Here is a 21,223-nt window from a genome sequence, read left to right as displayed (position 1 = left end):
AGTTTTGTAAGTTTCCTCATGGGATGCAAGAGCCTTTTAAATAGTTGGAAGAGCTGAAAAAGGACAAAATACTTTATAAAACTGAGAATAGTGTCTGTCCCATGAGATCTTCACTCAAGTAGAATCATGTCACCTCAGTTAAAAAAAGAGAAATCTGATTAAGTACTTGTAGAAATTGGGGGAAGGAGAAATTTAGTGCTGGAAAAGGAACTTTATCTATACTCTGTAGATAGCTAATATGTTCCATTTGCATAGTACTTTATAGTTTTCCAAATACTTTCAGGTTATTTTATAAAACAGCCTTGTAAAGTAGTTGATTACTGCACTGGGCTTTTTAATTCTTCTGTTGTAGGGAGGAGAATGGAATGTCTATTAGAGCCGGGAGCTGCTTAAGATAACACCGTAGAGGGGCAGCTGGGTTGTGCAATGGCTAGAGCTCTAGAATTTGGGGGGGGGGGGCGAGTTCAGACGTGGCTTCAGTCACTTAGCTGCATGACCTTGGGCAAGTCATTTAACCTTGATTGCCTTCTCCTTCCTCCCTAACCCCCCCCCCCCAAAAAAGATAACAACATAGCAAAGCTAGGTCTAGAACCTAATTTTTCTATTTCCTCTAAAACCCTCAACAATTCTGGAATATGATACAGTTAACTTTAGACTCCAGGAAAATTTAACCTTTTTAAGATAATGAAATAATTATTTGTCACATACATACTCTGAATGGAAAGACTAAGATATGAGATAATAAATAAGTTTGGCAAACGGGATCCTTTGCACAGTGAATTCTCAGAATGCTAAGAATTTTATTTCATGTACAGTTTAAATTAGCAATAAAAACAGTATTGACTAGATTTTTGCCTTACTGCAACAGTTAATTGAATCATTCCTAAATTTAAACTTCACATGTTTTCCTGTGGGGTTTTTTTTTTTTGCCCTTAATCTGGAGGGTCTTGCTGATGACAGGAGTCACAGGAGTAGTTCTAGTCTCAACTGTGTACTTGTGAAAATACTTTTGTATTTTTAGTTGTTGTGATTGTCTGGTAGATCTTCACAATGTATCAAATGAGAGACCTTTTTGGAAATGTGCTGCCAAATCTCTCCAAGGAAATTTTTATCTAAAAAATTGTTGACTTCAGATTCTCTCATTAAAACATCTAACTTCTCTTCAATAAAAACTCAGTTAAAACAGGTTTTAGAACACTAGTGAATGTTCTTTTTTTTTTTTTAAAAAAGCTTAAAACATGTAAAATAAAACTCAACTCATAACTTCCAAAGATAATTTAGGATTCTCAGTACACTCTCTGTATAACAACGTGAATATTTGTTACTTTATTTGCAATTTATAGTTTCAAAGAGCAATGAGTCTTTGAGACGTCATAGCTTTCCTTTTACATCACGTTTTTGTCTCATGTCTTTCATGGAACACTTTCCCTGGAACACTTCACAGATTGAATTTTAAAAGGGTGACATCCAGAGAATTAGGTCCAGACAGACTATAAAGAAGAGAGGTTAATGGTTTACGGGTCAACTGTTTGCTTCACTCATTCTTTGGTACAGAAGGCCGCAGGTAGATAAATGATTAACTTAAGAAAGGAATAGGCATTGGTTAATAGGATACAACTATAATATGTAAATAAGATGGGAAACCTACTGAGCTCTTTAGCTCTTGTATTCTTAGAGGACCTAGGGCAGTCATTCCTAAATTTTTGAATTTTAACATTTGTTGTGAGTGAACTTTTTGAGAGTGATTTCATTCTCTTGTCTAGTTTGTTTCTTCACTTACATGTTTGTGTAAGGCATATCTTTATTTTTCACACAAAACAAGTACCTCCTATTGAGATAGTAAGAGACATTCTTAATATGATAGGAAATCCAGGACTACTAAATATTGTCCTAAATACTAATTTTTAAAACTAAAAGCATGTCTGGAAATGTTGAGATTTTTAGAGAACAGAAAAAAATGAATCCTAAACCAAGCAAACATAGCTAAGAGGTCACTGGTAAAGAACATTGTTATTATGCAGGTTGAAAGGATTATTTTTTAAGTGTCTAACTAACCTCATTTCACAAGAGGAACCCTTAAAGAAGCTTTCATCTATTTAATTAAGAGAGTATTTGCTTAAATCGACCATTCAACCAACGAGCTTCTAGAATTTTCATTTCAAAACAGTACAGTCAGTGCTTCAGGTGGGCTGGAGGGAGAAGGAGTGGGCTTCTGTTCCTTTGGAAGTTTTAATTCTACTCCTCCACTTCTGAGCAGGTGCAAAGTGCTCGATGGTGTCGTTTCTGCCTGTTCTCCCAGCCCCTCTTACCTTTTGCCCTGGCTTTCCCTTTTACATTCCTCCTCTCTCTACTTTCCTCTGTTTCCTTTCCTTTTTTCCTTCCAAACTTCCTCCTTGAAGGGGTTAAAAAAATCTGTATCTGTACTTCCTTTTTTGATTCCTAATAACTTCAGTATTTTGCCAGTCATGGTATTTTTGGTAAAGTCATGGCAAATGGAAACCTCATATCAACATCTTCATTTTATATTTGACTTCTTTTGAAGTGAGTCATACCCTTCTGGAAACCCACAGCTGAAAAGTATTTTTAAGGCTTTTGATAACAATCATTCTATTATATGCTGTCACATTAATTTATATATATGCCTATGTTATATATAGATAGGTAGTGATCTTCTGAAATCTCAGGGTCGGGGTGGCTAGGTGGCGCAGTGGATAAAGCACTGGCCCTGGAGTCAGGGGTACCTGGGTTCAAATCCGGTCTCAGACACTATTACCTAGCTGTGTGGCTTTGGGCAAGCCACTTAACCCCATTTGCCTTGCAAAAAAAAAAAACACCTAAAAAAAAAGAAATCTCAGGGTCTGGCAAATGAAACAAACAAAGATTGGATTTTGTTGAATATATAAAACCAAGGAACCAAAGTTGTCTCCATTGGGTGAAAACATAGCAGAAAGGGTATTAAGTTCAGAGCAAATAGCTGGATTCTGATTCTGAACCTTACTTGTGTAGCCTTGGGCAAAACACAGCATCTTTAGTCCTCAGTTTCCTCATCTGTTTGTATCTAGTTGAGACTAGATAATCTCTAAATCCCTTTCAAGTTCTGCAAATTGGAAGACAGCTAGGTTTCATAAGGGGGCAAGATTGTGAGAAAGATATGGAGGGAAATGAGTTCAAATTCTGGCTCAGACACTTATTAGCAATGTGGCCCTGGACAAGTCATTTGTTTTTTCTCAACCTCAATTTCCTTATCTATAAAATGGAAATAATAATAAAGATCTAAGGATATACATGTACTTTATAAACTTTAATGTGCCGCATATTGAATCATGAACCAGTTCTTTAAATTGATTTGTTCTCATGAAATTAATAATCACTGAGAAACAAGAATATTTCAATACACAAAGGATAACAAATATAGGGATTATATATGAAATTATGAATTTCTATTATGTCTAGTTGCAAGTATCACCTGTTGAAATAATAGTAGACATGTTTAATATGATAGGAAATCCAGGCTGATTAATCATTATCCTAAGGGTTGACCTGCTTTTTAAATTTTTTTTAAATTAAAAAGTTTTTTTAAAAAAAAACTTAAGACATTTTCCATACTGTATGCAGCTTGTTTCAGTTTGGTAAAATTTAAATTGGTATAATTCACTTCCTTTCTTATTTACCTACAAGGCATTCTTAGTGAAGTTATGGAATTTCTCTTTTTGATGATATGTATTTATAGGGTTCACTTGTATTCTTTTTATAAATGGGATCAATATAGCTTCGACATTTTTTTGCAAGACAATAGAGTTAAGTGACTTGCCCAAGGCCACATTAAGTGTCTGAGGCTGGGTTTGAACTCAGGTCCTCCTGACTCCAGGGTCAGTTACATTCACTGCAACCTAACCACCCGATATACATCTTTGAATTTTTATATTATTAAGTATATATACTTTGTCTCCAAACTGTTTTCCTTTTGTTTGATAAAAAACATTTAAATTTTCTCCACAATTTCATTAAGCATAATTTCCTTCCAGGTTTTTTTATTTGTAAACATTAACTGTTAAGTCTTTTCTCATATTTCTTTGAAATCATTTATTTCCCCTCTTTTTTACAGCATAATAGTAGTTATCGTTTTTTCTTGATTTTCATTAGTGATGTGTAGAATGCTGGTGATTTAGGGGGGACTTTTATTATACCCATCCCCCCTATCTAATATGTTACTTTATTTTCTAGATAGAGTTATTTAATTAATAGCATAACTATATTAACTTATTTATTGCTAATTTTTTTCATTTAATTTTTTTCACATTATTACTGCCATAGCTATTTTTTTTTTGAAATGTTAAGTAGAAGCTATTACAAAAGGTCATCCTGTTTTTGCCTTTTCAAGAAAAAATTTGGTCTGGACGGTAAAGTGTATAAAAGAAGCTGGAGCCATGACTGTATAGGTCCTTAAATGTCAAATGGAGCAGTTTATATTTCGTCCCTGAGGCCACAGAGAACTCTTCAAGCTCTTAAATAAACTATACCTATGTTTTAGGAGTATCCATTTGTCAGCAGGGTGAAAAATGGATTAGAGAGGAGTGAGGCTTGAGAAAGACCAGTTCCAAGGCTACTGAAATAGTTCTGGTGAATGGTCGAGGTGTGAGTGCAAAGAAGGGGTGGAAACTTACCTCTGTTGGGGAGATGGAATCAGCGAGATCTGGCAACTGTCTTATATGGGTTGAGTGTGAGTGAGAATGAGATCATTGAAAATGACTCTAAGGTAGCTAAGATGAGTGAGTGGAAACAGAAATTAGGAGGGAGATCAGTTTTGCAGTAAAAATAATGCATTCAGTTTCAAACAGGTTAATATTGAGGTGACTGAAACTGCATTTGTAAATGGCTAACCAGCAGTTGAGGATCAGGGCTGGTTATTTATGTTATTTCCCTGATTGCAGTTCTTCATATTTCTTTCATTTTTATATTACTTCTAATATTATTTCAGGATGAAATTTTTTCTGACACTTTTTCCCTTGTCTCTCTTGCTTATGAGTTTTTTTAAAAGATTTTCTCAGTGCAGTTTTGTTGAGCTTTAATTTTTCTTGTAAGAATTTCTAGGAATTTTGCTTTATTTTTGGCATTTCTGTGATCATTTTTGAAGGTTAAGAAGGTAACTTCAAAATACATGTATAGTAAAATTTCTCAGTTTCCTCATCTGTGAAATGAGGGAGCTTCATGGCTTCTACGGTTCCTTCCATTTCTGATTTGTGATCTTAACCTATAATCTACTGAAAGAATAGGTCTCAGTAGTAAACATCATATGTATACAGTATTTGTAAAGCCAATAAAAAGGCAGCTAGGTTTCCTTTCTACTGTATTATTACTTTGGTATTTCCAAAACAATTGCAGCTTTGAACTATGCATGGTTGACTTTTAACTTCCTAATAGCTTGCAGTGACTTGCCTTTTTGACTTCTAGAACTAGCAGGAATTTTTGTTTTAGTGGGAAAAAAATAGCTTTTATTATAACTGTGTGTGTGCCATTTCAAATGTTGGACTGAAGGTAAGAGAATTTAATGAAATTTCTGAATGTCTAAAGATACTTCTACTTGTTTATAAATGCATATCATCTATAAACATAGTCCAAGGTCAGAGATAGTTTCTGTCAGATCTGATTTCATATGATATTGGGACCCCACCTTTCAATTGTAATTTTAATGGTAATGATATTATCTGATATTGGCTTTGCCATTCTGAAATTTAAGCTTTCTTGCTACAGTAACTGTAATATTCTTTGAAGAAATTAAAAAAAAGTGATAGATTGTGATGCTTTTTATTTTCCTTTGTTAAAACAGAAATTTTGGGAAGCATCATAGTTTGCACCTTTCCTCTAATTCCAGTAGTTACCAAAGTTTAAGCCTTAGAGCTGAAAGATCCTTAAGTGATTATCTAGCTCAGCCATCTGCCTTTTCCTATTTTTACATATGAGACAGTTGTCCAGAGAGTTGAGGTGATTTGTTTAGAGTCACCCATTAGTACATATTACCTCTTGACTCCTAGTGTGTGTGTGTGTGTGTGTGTGTGTGTGTGTATATATATATATGTATGTGTGTGTATATATATATGTATATATATATATATATATATATATATATATAGTTTTATTAAGAGATAATTGTTGTGTTGCATATCACTGCAATTACTCTGGCAAAAATTACCTCTGGCAACTTTCCTTAACCCTCTTCCATCAATTTCCTTCCCCCATCCCTGTCCCTAATAGAAGAACCTTAGATTGTTAATGAGTGATATGGGAGGAGAATAGTATAGGGGAAAGGATAGAGTTGGAAAAAAGGGAATATGTCCTTTGATATTGAAGAATGAAAAATTCTATATTCTAACTAGACTGCTAAGGGAGAATGAAGGAAAAAAAAGAAAAATTGAACTACAAAGGAATATGATAGAATCTATAAAACTGGTGTTTCAGTTCTTAAATATTTTATTTTTGTAAGATTTTAATTTAAATTTTTTTGCAAGGCTTCAGGAGGAAATCTTTATTTCATTATACCACCTTGATTCTTTTGTCTAAAGACATTTCCACATAGATATTTACTTGCTTGATTTTTTAAAAAGAAAATTAACTCCTGGTTTTTGTTAGTCACATCTTAGCCTGTATCTAGTTCCTTTATAGGAACACATAAAATATAATCCTTTAAAGTTGTTCAAGAAAAGAATGTTTGAAAGAACTATTCTCTCCCTGCCCCTTCCTTATTAGATGCTTTATATTTGTTTTATATGTGTAACTGAGCAAAAAAGATTTTACTGGGATTTGTTCACTTAAAAATACTGTAGATATATTCATGTGTTTTTTAAAAAAAATTTAACCTAGTAATTTTATTGAATGAGTTTGTTGTTGGTTTTTTGTTTGTTGGTTGGTTGGTTTATTTTTTTTTTTACTAGGGTGAATCTTCTTCAGACCAAATTATAGTAACCTTTTCCACCATTGGTTGCCTTGATGCTAAAATAAATCTTGTAGATCTTAGTAATCTGTAAATGCTTTGGATATTGATCTGGCAATAGATTCTGATATTATCTGATATTGGCTTTGCAATTGTGAAATTTAGTTTCACAATTAAGATGGAACTTCCTAACCCCCAAATTAGCTGCCTAATAGGGGATTTTTGTAGTATTTTGGGCCACAACAACTCTTGAAGATTTTCAGCAGGTGTTTTGATGTGTCGATGAAGGAAGTGACTGTATCAGTGAAATAAAAGTTTTGTGAAATCTTGAGAAACCAGCCACTCTAGTAGTGCTTCTTGGATCCCCGAGAATTTGTTGACCTGGCCTAGTGAGGTCACAGGCAGTGTGCACACCACTTAACTTCTGAGTCCCCTACATCATCATCGTGGTGCTTAAGAGCATTTTGATTGTAAGTTTTTTTAGTGTATTAAATCAATTGCCATAGTCAGAGGTTGGATTTATATTGATCTTACATATTTGATTTTCAAGGCTTGAAGGGAGACCATCAGAAGATATAATTTTTTTCTATTCTCAGGAAGATAAAAATATTGTCAACATTCTCACTTTCTAAAATTACCACTCTGCTGTAAAAAAGTATATTATGCATTTTTTATAAGTATAAAAGAACATAGAATAAGGCAGAAAAAAGTAATAAGGAGAGAAAAGGAAATAGGTTTAAAAATGGTTTTGATAAGAGAGTACAGGTAAATATGAGCAAAGTAAAAGAGGATGATAAAGATCATATAAAAATGTTCTAAAGGAGAAAGAAAAACAAAAATCATTCTCATCCCCTCCTCCAATTCTTTCAAATAAAAATAGAAACTTAATGAACAAGGGCTGAAACAAAAAGAATCGAAAGATTATAGATAAAAATTATGTAGCTTTGGATGTGTCAGAAAGCATTTGCCTTCATCTTAAAGTACTTTGTACAGACACATAGTATTGGAATTACCCAGAATTAGAGCAAGAAGCTGTTCTCAAAATTTTTGAATGGCAAATGATGCTATCTGACTTTGTGAATTTAAAACAGGAAATAAGTGAGTAACTATCTCTTTTGAAAGGTCATGATTAGCATTGATTATCTAGACTCTTTCCTTCTGTTCCTTGGTAAATTGGGTTCCTTTACCATATGTATCTATAAACTTTGAATATGAGACAGTATTTTATGTCTGAGATAGATCACTATATTTTAAGTAAAATTGTATTTTTCAGTACAAATTTATTTTAAAATAATGAAAAGTTTTTTAAAAAATGTGAATGACTTTGAAGTTCCAAGTAGTCATTATAAGAATAGTCAACTTCCATTTATTTACATGTTGGTCATCTTTGTTATGATAATGATGATGATGTTTGTCCTTTGTTGTAGAAGACCATTGACATCAAGAATGTTAAGTGACTTGCCCAAGGTCAAGTATTAGGCTGAATTCTAACTCTGTCCTCCTGACTCAAAGGCTAGTGCTTTATCCACGGCGCCACCTAGCTGTTCTTTCTTGTAGATTATTCACATGTGGTTTGGAAGCTATTTCTTGACATCAAAACTTGAACTCTGCAGGACTTCAGGGAGCAATGATATCTAACAGCCTCTGCCTATCTATCTTGGTGTGATCTTTCTCTCTAGAGTAGGAACAATTATTTCTTTTTTTGTCCATCATTTTTGTCAGTACTTCCCTCCCCCATATTCTATTATATATATGACTAATAAAGTTGACTAGTTAGATGACAACCTCAGTGGGAAAAAACCGTTTATAGAAAAATATGTGCACTTATAGAAATCAGTGAAAATATGGATAGGAGGGTATCTCTCTGCTATTAAAAATATAGCTTTTATTTGATGATCATTTACATTTTTTCCTTGATTTTTACAATTTTATTTCAGTTTTTAGCAGTTCTGAGACAATAATACTCCACTAAATTTGCAAACCAATTACTTTGATATTAACAAAAATTAGTACAGAAATCTTCTGGGGTCTGTATCTCACCTTTATAGAAAAGTTATGTTGCTGGAAAGTATTTTTTTTTGGCAAGGCAATGGGGTTAAAGTGACTTACCCAAGGTCACACAACTGGATAATTATTAAGTATTATTAAGAATGCTAGCCTGGACTTTAAAACCTGCCTCTGACTAGCTATTTGACTCTTAGTGTACACGACTTACACAAATCCTAAATTCTAACCCTCTCTTAGACTCGGTTTTTCTTAGGAAAAAGAATAATGAAAGCACTTAGCTCAAAGGGTTTGTTGTAAGGAACATATGATATCTATATATGTAGAAGTATTTTATAAACCCTGAAGTACTATTTGTGTGAACTATTATTCTTCATTATAAAATTGGTAATTATTCTCTTGGTAAAAAAATTTGACCCTAAAATAGCAAAATGACATTTAAATATATGATTATTTCTAAGGAACCTTAGAAGTCCTCACTTTGGGTACTTTAAGATACAGAAATGATTGTAGCAGTTATGCCTTATATATTTAGCCTACTTTCCCCCTAGTTTCAATCCAGATTTCTTAAGTTCTAGTTTTTGTTTTACTTGGAAAAGAGAACATGATTGTTGTTTTCATATATTTAAAGAATTATCATGTTCAAAAGGAATCAGAATTATTCTACTTATCCTCAGAGGATAAAATTTGTAGGTGTTGCAAATGACAGTTTTAAACTTGATGTAAAGAAAAACCTCTTAACAATTCAGATTATCTAAAGAATAAAGGACTGCTTAGAGGTGGTAGATGAATCCTCACTTAAGGTTTTAGGCAGAGGCTGAATGATGACTTATCAGAAATGAACTGGAAAAGATTCCTATTCAAGACTAGATGATCAGGAAAGATCAACAAATCTGAAATTCTATGATTCTTTGTTCTCTAAGGTCATAAGTCTGACTTTACCCTAATCATCTGTCCCTTTTTTGTTTAAGTTTCACCACTTAACCTTGTCTATATTTAGTTTCCTTCAGTATCTGCTTCCTTGATTTTAACACTTAAGCATATCTAGTACCTATTACCCACTCCATGATTTCCAGGCACACTCTGTCATTGGAGATAAGTCCTGAAGATCAGGTGTTGCCATGATTGTTCTTGCCATTTATTATTCCCTTGCCTATTAAACACTTTTCCCTATTAGGAGCTTTTCAGTTTCAAAGTTTTAATAGAAAATGATCTTTTTTTTTATGAATTGCTACCACTAATTTAGTTGTGAGAGGTCAATGAATATACACCTTGGATTTTATTTTTCTTTGAGCATAATAGCATGGAAACCTAGAGCAGTAATTCTAGATCTGTCCACCTCCAAGTCTTGTTATATAGATTGTGTTTAATCTCTAAGCCTCTTTTTGGGCTAACTCCCATTTCCATATATCACCATTTTGGCTCTTAGATGTTCCTGCTGTCTTTCACTAAGGATCCATAAACTTTTTAGCTTACTGAAATGAAGCTTCATAAATTGGCTGATACTAAGGAATAATAGAGGAGTTACAAGACAGTTGAGTTACAAGAATTAGTTAAGATATCAGGTGCGTAAGATTCAATTGCAGAGGGTATCGGAATTGATTTCTTTCTCCTATATTCTCTTTGTGTGGACCCATTATGCAGTCTTTAAACCTCATGACTAAGCTTCTGTGGCTGGTGGCTGCCCTTATAGATCTCTCCTCCAAATCACTTAGCATAGATTCATGATATACTGTATTTGAGAGTCCCCCTTTTTACAAACCAATCACCTATTTTTCCTTTTGGTTGCTTGGTTTTTATGAAATGGAGACTCTCCATGGCAGACCCCAAACCTAGATATGGCATTATTCAAAACAGTCTGAGGTGGAGGGATCTTGGGTGGATGAGAACATAGCTTCTGACTCTGGATCCTTCCTTTTGCATGAATAAAGCAACTAGATATATTTTAAGAGACTTAGCTTTATAAAATGGAAAAGAATCTACTTGGAGAGTTGTGGGGTTGGTTAATTGCACTATACTCATTACACTGGAATTGCCTATCTGGAGGAAAAGACCTCTTTGTATCAGATTCTTTGGAGGAGCTATCCGTGGTGCTTATGTCAGATACTGGCCTTTATCCACTCCTTTTACTGCTGGCTTGGATCTCCTGTGACTAACCAGGTTCAACTGCCCTGACTTAGAACAATAATACATTTGGGGGAAGGAAGAAAAGCAATCCATTTTGGAGCAGTAAGATTAATGTCTGAGAACATGGTGTATCTAAAATTCAAAGCAGTTCTATAGTTCATCAGAATTATATATAGGCATTTCAGCAATGTAAACTAACAAGATTTGGAATCCAGGAATTAATTTTATGCTAAAAAAAATGAGAGCACAGATTTTAAGGTTTCTTTATTCTTGTATACTTCAGGAAGAAACTGGATTTGTGATTGCAGTGATTGATGGCTTATGTGTTTTAAGCCAGGAGGCAACCATGCCATAGAATGAGAATCAAAAAAAATGGAATCTTTTCAGAAGAACTCCAAGGTAAGGTGTGAAACTCCCTTCCTCAGTGAGAAGTGTGATTTGAGAACTTGAATTTTTGCCAGGAGATTGATCCCCCCCCCCCCCCGTTTAATTCACATAAGTTATTTAATTTGGACTTAAAAAAAAGAATATTAGATATTCCAGTACTAATTCTCAAGCATTATAGATTCAGCTAATAGGAGGAAATGTGTTTTGTATAGGTGTGTATTTATATATCTGTATATGCATGTATAAATGTGTGTGTGTGTGTGTGTGTGTGTGTATGACATGCATTTGCTTCCAAGGAATATGTGAGAAGAGAAGTATTTAAGGAGTTTATATCTAATTAAGGGTATCATATTCTTCTGAGACTAAGAGAGGTATGTGTATATGTATGAATATATATGCATGCATATTATCTATGTGTATATGATCATGCACACACTCAAATATATACAGATGTGTATACACACACACACACAGAGAGGCACATTTATATTTGAAACAGATGCATCTGTACACATCATTTGATATAATAATAATACCAAATCTCATGAAACGAGTGCTTTACATCATATAAAATTAATATATTATAACTACCTTGTAGGCTAACCAGCACAAATAATATATATCTGTTTTACAGATTGGGGAATTTAGGGTGAAGTAAAAGTACTTAATCATAGTTGCACAATTGATTTGTAACTGGAGAGCTGGAGTTTGAAATTTTTAATGTGCGTGTGTGAGCAAAGTGTGCCAAAAGTATGAGACTTTAAAGATTTCTGAATTCCTTTTCTGCTATGAAATCAATTAGATGCTATCCTTTCTTTTCAGCTCCATAGAAAATAATGGCTAAACATTTTTAACAAATCTTTAGAAATGCAATTTGTGGTACTAATTTAAATTGTTTGGTCAAAGTTTTCATTCTGCCTTTTTTTTAAATCTTAAATTCAATAAAACTACTCATGTTCTTTAGTGCATGGACATACACCCACATACATATAAATACATTAAATATAATATAAAATAATTTTATAGTTTTAACACACTTCACAAGCATTTTCTCATTTTTCTCCCAAGAACAACTCTGAGAAAGGTAGGTATTGTATTGGGGATATTTTTATTCTTAGTGTAAAAATGAAGAAACCGATGATTAGTTAGTTTCAAGTCAAGTTAGCTTGCCTGACTAGAGGAGCTAAGATTTAAACCCAGGTACTTTAATTTTCTCTATTATATCTTGCTATATTTGGGGGTGAAAGTGTGGGAAAATAATCACCAATGCTTGTATAAAGCATATTACTCTTGCAAATAACCATTAATCCATAACCATCAACTTTGAATGATTTTTGAGTAATGATGGGTCAGCTGAGTTGTTCACTGGATAGAGCAGTGGACCTAGAGTCAGGAAGACCTGAGTTCAAATTTAGTTTCAAACATGTACTAACTGTGTAACCTTGAGCAGATGACCTAATTTCTGTGTTCCACAGAAATAGTGCCTACATTTCAGGATTCTTGTTAGCATCAAGTGAGATAATATTTGAATATTGCTTAAATAGTGCTTGGCCCATAGTAGGGGTGCTATATAAAAGCTATTATTATTATTGTTGTTATTTTTATAACTGCCTGCACACTTTGGTGAAAGAACTGGTTTAAAGGAATATGGGTACTTATTTTGTAGATTGGTATAACTCTTAACCATCCCATATATGTTATGCAGACATCTAAACAAGGGTAATTTTTTGTGTAGTCTTGTAAGTGGTGATCTTTGTAACACTTCCGCATGCATACTTAATACACTTAACTGCTTTTTGGCAACATTTGTTAATTGAAATTGGGACGTGTGCCAAAGAGGAGTTGTGCACTATAGAAATAACTGACACATGTCTGATTTTCCTTGTGAGAATAGGTGAGTCCCTTCTAACAGCAATCACATTGAGAAAAGACCCCAAGTAACTAAGTCTAAGATTTTAACCTTTTTCTCCTTCACTAAAATTAAAGAAGTAAGGAAAAATTATGAAAATTATTTACTTCATGTCATATAAATTTAAGACTTCTGTAAATAGTTTTATGTTTTTAAAATCTGGTAATATAATTTCTTATTGAAAGACCAAAAAGTTAAAGACATTTGTATCTTAAACCAATAAAATGTAAAATTCATGAATGTGGCTAAAACTTAATTGTAGTTCCAAATGAGGCTTTAAAAATTAAGGTTTATATCTGTTCAGATAAATTTGAACGGATTAATTAAGAATTTACTGGAACTACCTCATTTTCTGGCTGAAGCTTTAAATTTGAGTCCTTAAATATAAGCCATTTCCAATGCAAGAAAATTGAAATGTAGACATGATTGATGGAGTGTACTTGGAAGTTGCATTCCATTAGCAATTATAGTCTACACACGTGTGTTCCTATTTAAAATTCTTGTCAATCTATCATCTATTAGGCATCTTGCATACCACAATGTGAAAAGCACTAGCTGTATAGAGTGAGGTCCTAGGTTCATATCTCTGACACTTATTATTTTTTGGTGCCTTTGGGCAAATCATTTAACTTTGCTTAAATGAACATTCCTTACAATCCATAAAATGAAGGAATTGGTTTACTTGAACTATGGGTTCCTTACTAGCATTAGATTTATGATTTCATAATTCTATGAAGCAAAGAGTTGAAGAAATTGTTAAAGTTTGTCTGGATTATCCTAAGTAGATAATACTTCCCCATATATACCAAAAATTCTGGAGTTATAGTAATTGTTCTCATTAATAGCTTATTTCAGTATCTCATAGCTCCAGTTATCAGAAAGCCATTTTATATGTCTGTTACCTTAATTCTTTCTGATAAACACCTATTTTTTCCATTTCTTTTTTTATGTGGCTAGAAAATAGCTGATGAGTATCTTTTGGGGACTAATCCTTTACATATTTACCTCTTTTGTGCAGCAAATGTATTTCTGAAAAATTGTATGCAATTATTTTTTGGAGTGTGTGATTCAAACCATATTCTTATGTACCATTTGAAGGAATCTTGTTGTAAAACCTTTTGTGGTGAGTTTAACTTTAAAAAATATGAATTATAGCTTCCTGTTTACACTAAAGTCCTTTCCTGAAATCTTTTCATGCTATGGTAACCCTAGGTTCTTGAAGTTTGTATTAGTGGATAATAAGCCTGGGTAAGTCCTAGCAACCTTGAAAGGCTTAAAGTACAGACTTGTGTTGGATTGTATTGTGTCAATCATCGGAAGACCAGCCTAAGTAAATTCAGAAGTACTCTACCAGTTGATGTCTCTCTCTCTCTTCTTTTCTACATCCATCTTCCTCCTTCCCTTCCTCGTCATCCTCCTCCTTCTTCCTTCTGTCTGTCTCTGTCTCTGTCTCTCTCTCTCTCTCTCACTCACTCACTCACTCACTCACTCTCTCACTCACTCTCACTCTCTCATCATCTGCCAGAGGTAGGGAGGGTGCTGTATTTTGCATTGATGTTCCGATTTCCCACATTGATTAAATTAAAGATTCTTTTTGAAGTATTGAAAAATTATATCTTTATTTATTTATTCTTTATAAATCTGGACTTTTCATAGAGAGAAATCACTTAAATCAAGGATTCACTTGTTAGCCTTGAAATATATATTTGACATCCCATCACTCTCCTTAGAATATATATAATCTGATTCTTAATGCCTTCTCATTACTCGTTCACCTACCCCCCCACCTCAGCCATTTAATTATATGCATTGCTTTCTGCTCAACCTCTCCGTACCAGTTTTAATGCTGTTCTGGATTTTAATTGAAACATCAATGTATTGTTGACTTTTATCTTTGACCCTTTCATCATTCTCTCTTACAGACACTTCTTTTGCCTTGCACCTCCATGAGTAGCCTTTCTTCTCAAGATTCATGAGGTTATAAATAGTCCCAAGGGCTTATTATGGTAGAGAATGAATACAAAGAAGGATGTGTTTATTTCTTGAGAAGAGATATCAGTAAAGACATTGATGGAAGTTGCACAGACCAAATTCAGTTCTAGTCTCAATTCCTTAAACTTAATTTCATATGGAGTGTTTCCAATGTATTGCAAATTGAATGAGCCTAGAGACAGAAGACCAGAACAGAAGAAATGCACAAAAATGGAAGTCAAAGTAAATGGTGGTAAAGCATGTCCACATAGCCCTTAGGTTTTTAAAATCCCATAGTATTTTAGTTTCCTCTATAATTTCATCATAAATATTATAATATCTTTCAGTGTGGCAATATATATATTTATATATATATATATATATATATATATATCTCCCCCATACCAATTTGGAACCTTATTTTAGTAGTTGAAAGTAGCCTTCATTGTGTTATGCAAGAAACATAAATAATTTCTCATTTTTAAATAAATAACAAGAGATTTCAAATATCTCTTCCTATTTAACCCTTGTTTTCCATTCCCAAACTAAGAGTTGACATTTTTGCCTTCTCATATCTAAAATACTGACTTCTTGCTTCTAGATTTCATGTTAGAATATTCCTTCTTGTAGACTTTCACCCTATTAATTGTTGTAAATCATCACTGTGATTATGATACTTCTTTGCTCATAACCCCCAGTGACTTCTTTTTTTTCTTAAGAATAATGTTCAGCCAGATTTACTTACTAATTTGCAATTCTAGGCAAATTTCCCCTATCTCTGCAAGGACTTCGTGGGTCCTTTCTATAGCATTACATAATTCTGTGTTTTAGAAACTATCCTATCATTTTCTAACTAGAACTTTAACCTCAGTTCCTCCCCTATATCTCATAATAGTCTATGAGATAATGTGTCTCCCTTTTTTCATGGGGAGTAAACTGAGAATCAGGAAATGTTAAATGACTTTTCTAAGATAACATAATTAGTATCTATAACAAATAATTTTGATTTGAAGTCAAGTCTTCATTGTCTTCTCTGCTGACATATCAAATACCATTTCCTTTTGGGGCCTTGATTCATTACCCCTACAAGAAATGATCCTTCTCATCTCTGCATGTAGTTTGAGCCTATAGAATTTATGGCTTGCATTATGTCTTTTGTATGCCCATTTTTTGCCCTATTAGATTCAAAATTAATTGAGAACAGGGATTGTTGTTTTTTGTGTAGCCTAGTAATTTGGATGTTGTCATACCTTAAGTTGGTGCATAGTGAACATTTAAAAAAAAATTAAACCATGGAGAAAGAACATCTACATTACACTTTTGTTTCTGTACCAAAATATCACATCATTGTTTATGTTGTAGGAATTATGCAAGTTATGAAATAACTTCACTTGCTTTGAATTTTTCTGTTTGGATTAAGCTGTATGAATGGTTAAGCTAAGCTATCCTAAATGTAACCTATGAAAATCAATATTTTAAAACAATAGTGCTACAAATTAAAAATATAATTTAGATACCTCAGAATAGTTCATATTGCCTGACTTTAAAAAGTTTTAGATTTTTTTCTTAAAAAGAAAAATACTTAATTCCTCTAATATTCTGAACTAAACAGGCTTATATTAAGAAACAGTCAGTTAAAGTAGTACAGATTAAGAAGAATAATTTTTGCAAATGTGTAGTGATTATAATTGAACTATAATAACTTACAAAGTACTCGCTGGAAGTGAATACTACTCAGGTTTTCAGCTGAGATCCTACATTTTCACTTAGATTCTATATTGAGTAAAAAAGAGAAGCTAAGGAATTGGAGTTATACTTTTCTATTTCTTTTCTTTTAAGTAGGATATTAAACATAGTACCTAAATCAGTATTCCTTTCCACTAAGTTAAAGGTTTAGCAGAAATAACAGAAATAAAAATAAATTTTAGAAGTTATTTTTTCATCAATTTTATTATTTTTAGTTGATTACAATGAGCCTTTCCAGACTCTGTGTCTTTTTTTAAAGTAAATTATGTCGCACCAGACCCTTTCCAAAAAAAAAAAAGAAACTGCTCAAATGAAGGCACTAAATGTCATCTCAAAACAAATAATTCTTAATTATTCTCTCAAAAACCAAACAGTTCAAATTTCAATAGCGTTTTTTCCTCTAAAATAGGTCAGAATTGATCTATACTTTGTAATTTTTGTTCATGCCTTTCCATAATTTCTCCCTAGAACACTGTACTGATTTCATTGATACCAGCTTACCAGAAGTATATACATAGCTTGCCACACTTAAAGATACTATAATATTTATGATGAAATTATAGAGGAAACTAAAATACTATGGGATTTAAAAAACCTAAGGGCTATGTGGACATGCTTTACCACCTTCTATTTTTGTTCATTTCTTCTGTTCTGGTCTTCTGTCGCTGACAGTCTCTAGAGTAGCATTCACAAACCCTGCTCACTGTCAGGTGGAGTCCTCAGATATGGTGACTGGTACTTCTCTCCCTAGGGTTTGAGAGTAATCCATTCTTAGGGGCTTGGGGAAAGGGGATATATATTCTAATACTATAGCTTACAAGTTCTGACCAGTATGCTTCCTTCAATGATTATCAATCAGTATCATTTTTGCCAGTCAAACTTACTTTGTTTTTAGAAATGAGTATTTAGTAAACTCTTACAAAAATATTCTCAAAAGTAAGTGGGGGTCAGCTAGGTGGCGCAGTGGATAAAGCACCGGCCCTGGAGTCAGGAGTACCTGGGTTCAAATCCAGTCTCAGACACTTAATAATTATCTAGCTGTGTGGCCTTGGGCAAGCCACTTAACCCCATTGCCTGGCAAAAAATCTAAAAAAAAAAAAGTAAGTGGGGGCTACATTTCTAACAGGTACATATAGAGTCATGGGAAAGTAGATCCAAGTTTAGAAAGCACATATGGCAAAGGGATAACTCATAGTACTCAAAATTCTTTTTTCACTTTTATAGAATTTTTCTGTTGAGTACTTCTAGAGTTCTAAAGCTGCCTTTCTTAGACAGTTTGGTTTGTCTTTGGCAGGAGATGTAGACACTTATCACCAGCACTTCCTGGGATACTCCTAGGGTATTGATATGGAGATACTCCTAGGGCATTGATATGGAGTCCAAATCTTTGCTCCTCCGAAATTCACATGATTAGTTTGTCCTCCCGGCAAGGGTAAGGAGACCAAGGCTCACACCCCCTTTCCCCCTTCCCTGCCCCCAAATGATTCCTTCATAGAGATTTGACTAAAATTGCTTTTTCCTCTCACTACTAGAATAATGCTAGATTCTGAACTAGCTTGTTATTTTATAGAAGATCCACAGGGAATGTCAGGGTTTTATTAGATTAATGATTTAGTTTGACTGATTGATTCAGCAGAAGTTCTCTCACTTGATAAATGGATAATAGAGTAGTTTGTTAGTTACTTTTAGTAGATAATGATTGATTTTCTTTTTTTTTTAGATTTTTCTAAGGCAATTGGGTTAAGTGGCTTGCCCAAGGCCACACAACTAGGTAATTATTAAGTGTTTGAGGCTGGATTTGAACTCAGGTATTCCTGACTCCAAGGCCAGCACTCTATCCACTGCGCCACCTAGCTACCCCCTGATAATGATTGATTTTTATCAACCCTCTTAGCTCTACCATCACACCAGGAATTATCTGTGCATAACCCCTTTTGAAGTCTGTATATACTTACTATGCATATTTCCTTTGCTTTTCTGTCATATACTTTGATTCTTCTATGGTTGTGTGGTTCTATGATTTGTGGCCATATTGTATCACCAGGAAAATATTGTTTAAAAAAGATAGATATTGATGGCAAGGAGTAGCTTGTGATTATCTACATCGAGGTATCAAACTCCCTATCTGCCAGTATAGCCCTCAATACTGCTCACTGCTCAAGCCAGATTAAAATGTAATTGGGAAATGTTTGACAAAATAAAGATACAATAAAAAATAGATAATGTTAATTTGTGGTTTTCTAAGTCAATATGTAATTCACAGGGATCCATTTCTGTTTCAGTTTTGACACCATCAATCTAGAGTGATGTACAATTTCTCAAGCACAATTTTTCTCATTATCTTCCTCCTTCCTTCAATTTCTATGCCTGTATTATTATTATTCATTTCTAGTGTCTACTCAAGATATGTACTGGTAGACTCAGTTGTTGGGCTGCCCATAGCATTGTTGCCTATTGTTATCTGAATAATAAGCATTCTTCTTTCACTTGATTAATTTTTCTTGACTGGATCTCTTTAAAGAGGAATTATAGTTTGCTTGAGCTTGATGCATTCATAGTGTCATTTACAAATGGCTATCTGAAAGATCTCAACATCTACAGGGAATTCTCTTCCATGTGGACTTTGCCCAGGAAGGACATCCTGCATTATGCTGACAAACATCTTTGGAGAGTGTGTTCCCCCCACCTTGTACTGATAATCAGAGGATTCATGAACAAAAATATCTATTCCATCTATCAAGAAATTTTGTATGAGCTTAATAATTGTCTGGGATATACTTGTATGAAGACTTTCAGGATATATTTTGCTCTACCAAGCCAAATGATTGTTGTAATTCTTTTTGTAATTATTAAACAACAAAAATTAGGATCTTATTTGATATGTTTTTAGTGTAACCAAGAAGATGTGATGTTCTAAAGAAAATCAACTGTGAATGCCAGAATTACTTTTTGTATTTCATAGGTACATAGCTCAGAGATAGAAGGTGTCTTGGAGATTATATAGCTTAGTTTCTTGACTTTACAGAGTGAGTAACTGGATGCCAGAAAAGTTAAGACTTGCCAAAGTCACACAGGTAATAAATAGCAAGAGCCAGGACTCTAACCCAGGTTTTTGCAATCCTTTTCTCTTTTAGATATCTTATAGATCTTAAAATTTTAATACCCCCAGACTACTACTGTTTATATTTAATCAAGTACAGCTATTTTTCCTGATTTCCTTTTCTTTTGTGTCATTTCTATTGTCTCATATAGCACATACTAAGTTCTTGAGTCTAGATGTGATAGTTCTTTGAACATTGTTATCAGTGATGGTGATAGGCCTCTACAGAATACTGCTGTTACATCTGTTCCATATTTAGTTATGTCTTCCAGTTTTATCTACAAATGTTTTTAGTATAATATGCTTTAGTTGGTCTCATAATAGTTCTCTAGGCTTGTTCTCCCCTTCCATTGCTGTAGGCTTTTTAAAAAGTTCATAATTCATAAAAGTAATTATCCATCATCTATAGCTGGAAAGTTTTTTATACTTATTTTATTTTTCAAATTTTCCCCCCAGCTTCCATGCAAATGCAGATTTCAGTATTTACTCCCAAGATCTTGAATTTCAAATTCTCTTCCCCCCCCCCCCATTGAGAATGGTGTAGGTTAAAAATATATAGCCATGAAAAACATTACTACTGTAGTCATGTTGTAAAAGTAAACATAGCTTCCCCACACACACCCACACACAGAGAAAGAGAAACCTGAAAAAAAATCAAGTGAGAAAAAAAAGTATGCTTCAGTTTACATTTAGATACTATCAGCTCTGTTTTTGGGATGGACTGCATTCTTAATCTTAAATCCATCAGAGGAATTGCATCAGTATTTTTTTCCATAGTTTCTATTGCTAAGCTGTATTTCCCTCTAGCCTAGCCCTTTCCACATTTATTCTTTCTCTCTCTTCTTTTACCCTGACCTTCCTTTGCACCTGACTATTCTCCCCCTCATCTTCCCTCTCTTCTGTCACCTGTCCCCCATTCCATCCCCTTTCTCCTAACCCTTTCATTTCCTTTTTTTTTTCTATACCCAATTGAGCCACTTCCAGTAAGAGTAAGATTTACTCATTCCCCCCCCTTGTTTTTCCCCTCTTCCACTAGTTTTTCCTTGCCTCT

At 33.6% G+C, this 21,223-nt stretch overlaps 1 protein-coding gene across 6 annotated transcripts in view; it reads left to right on the top strand.

The window, feature by feature from the left end:
• Positions 1 to 21,223, top strand: part of PLAGL1 (PLAG1 like zinc finger 1) — a 129,581-nt gene that overhangs the window by 15,821 nt on the left and 92,537 nt on the right. For all 6 annotated transcript variants that reach the window (XM_074187759.1, XM_074187761.1, XM_074187760.1 and 3 more), the window contains exon 2: positions 11,343 to 11,458. The gene's annotated coding sequence lies outside the window, so the exon portion shown is untranslated. The remainder of the gene's footprint in view (positions 1 to 11,342; positions 11,459 to 21,223) is intronic.

The sequence above is a fragment of the Macrotis lagotis genome, chromosome 5 (assembly GCF_037893015.1).
Source record: "Macrotis lagotis isolate mMagLag1 chromosome 5, bilby.v1.9.chrom.fasta, whole genome shotgun sequence".
NCBI lineage: Eukaryota > Metazoa > Chordata > Mammalia > Peramelemorphia > Peramelidae > Macrotis > Macrotis lagotis.
The sequence above is the reverse complement of the archived record's forward strand: the minus strand, read 5'-3'. Positions and strand labels throughout refer to the sequence as shown.